Below are 1,651 nucleotides of genomic sequence, written 5' to 3'. Positions count from 1 at the left end.
GTGTGGTGTTGTGTTGTGTGGTGTGGTGTTGTGTGGTGTTGTGGTGTGGTGTGTGGTGTTGTGTGGTGTTGTGTTGTGTGGTGTGGTGTTGTGTGGTGTTGTGTTGTGTGGTGTGTGTGGTGTGGTGTTGTGTTGTGTTGTGTGGTGTTGTGTGGTGTTGTGTTGTGTTGTGTTGTGTGGTGTTGTGTTGTGTTGTGTGGTGTTGTGTGGTGTTGTGTGGTGTTGTGTGGTGTTGTGTTGTGTTGTGTGGTGTTGTGTTGTGTTGTGTGGTGTTGTGTTGTGTGGTGTTGTGTTGTGTGGTGTGGTGTGGTGTTGTGTGGTGTTGTGTTGTGTTGTGTCGTGTTGTGTTGTGTGGTGTTGTGTTGTGTTGTGTTGTGTTGTGTTGTGTTGTGTTGTGTGTGTGTGTTGTGTTGTGTTGTGTTGTGTTGTGTTGTGTTGTGTGGTGTTGTGTTGTGTTGTGTTGTGTTGTGTGGTGTTGTGTTGTGTTGTGTCGTGTTGTGTTGTGTGGTGTTGTGTTGTGTTGTGGTGTGGTGTGTGGTGTTGTGTGGTGTTGTGTTGTGTTGTGGTGTGGTGTGGTGTGGTGTTGTGTGGTGTTGTGTGGTGTTGTGTTGTGTTGTGTTGTGTTGTGTTGTGTGGTGTGGTGTTGTGTGGTGTTGTGTGGTGTGTGTTGTGTGGTGTTGTGTGGTGTTGTGTTGTGTGGTGTTGTGTTGTGTGGTGTGGTGTGGTGTGGTGTGGTGTGGTGTTGTGTGGTGTGGTGTGGTGTGGTGTTGTGTGTGTGGTGTGGTGTGGTGTGGTGTTGTGTTGTGTGGTGTTGTGTTGTGTGGTGTGGTGTGGTGTTGTGTGGTGTGGTGTTGTGTGTGTGGTGTGTGTGGTGTGGTGTGGTGTGGTGTTGTGTGGTGTTGTGTTGTGTGGTGTGGTGTGGTGTTGTGTTGTGTTGTGTTGTGTGTGTGGTGTGGTGTGGTGTTGTGTTGTGTGGTGTGGTGTTGTGTTGTGTGGTGCGGTGTTGTGTTGTGTTGTGTGGTGTTGTGTGGTGTTGTGTTGTGTTGTGTTGTGTTGTGTTGTGTGGTGTTGTGTTGTGTGGTGTGGTGTTGTGTTGTGTTGTGTGGTGTTGTGTGGTGTTGTGTTGTGTTGTGTGGTGTTGTGTTGTGTGGTGTGGTGTTGTGTTGTGTGGTGTGGTGTTGTGTTGTGTGTTGTGTTGTGTTGTGTTGTGTTGTGTTGTGTGGTGTTGTGTTGTGTTGTGTTGTGTGGTGTTGTGTTGTGTTGTGTTGTGTGGTGTTGTGTGGTGTTGTGTGGTGTTGTGTGGTGTTGTGTGGTGTGGTGTGGTGTTGTGTGGTGTGGTGTTGTGTGGTGTGGTGTGGTGTTGTGTTGTGTGACAAAACGGCACATCGTAGAGTGGCCTTTTATTGTCCCCAGCACAAGGTGCACCTGTGTAATGATCATGCCGTTTAATCAGCTTCTTGATATGCCACACCTGTCAGGTGGATGGATTATCTTGGCAAAATTAGAAATTCTCATTAACAGGGATGTAAACAAATTTTTGTAAAACATTTGAGAGAAATAAGCTTTTTGTGCAGTATGGAACATTTCTGGGATCTTTTATTCCAGATCATGAAACACGGGACCAACACTTTACAATGTTGTGTTTATATTT

Source organism: Oncorhynchus keta, chromosome 1 (assembly GCF_023373465.1).
Source record: "Oncorhynchus keta strain PuntledgeMale-10-30-2019 chromosome 1, Oket_V2, whole genome shotgun sequence".
In the NCBI taxonomy this organism is placed as follows: domain Eukaryota; kingdom Metazoa; phylum Chordata; class Actinopteri; order Salmoniformes; family Salmonidae; genus Oncorhynchus; species Oncorhynchus keta.
The sequence above is the reverse complement of the archived record's forward strand: the minus strand, read 5'-3'. Positions refer to the sequence as shown.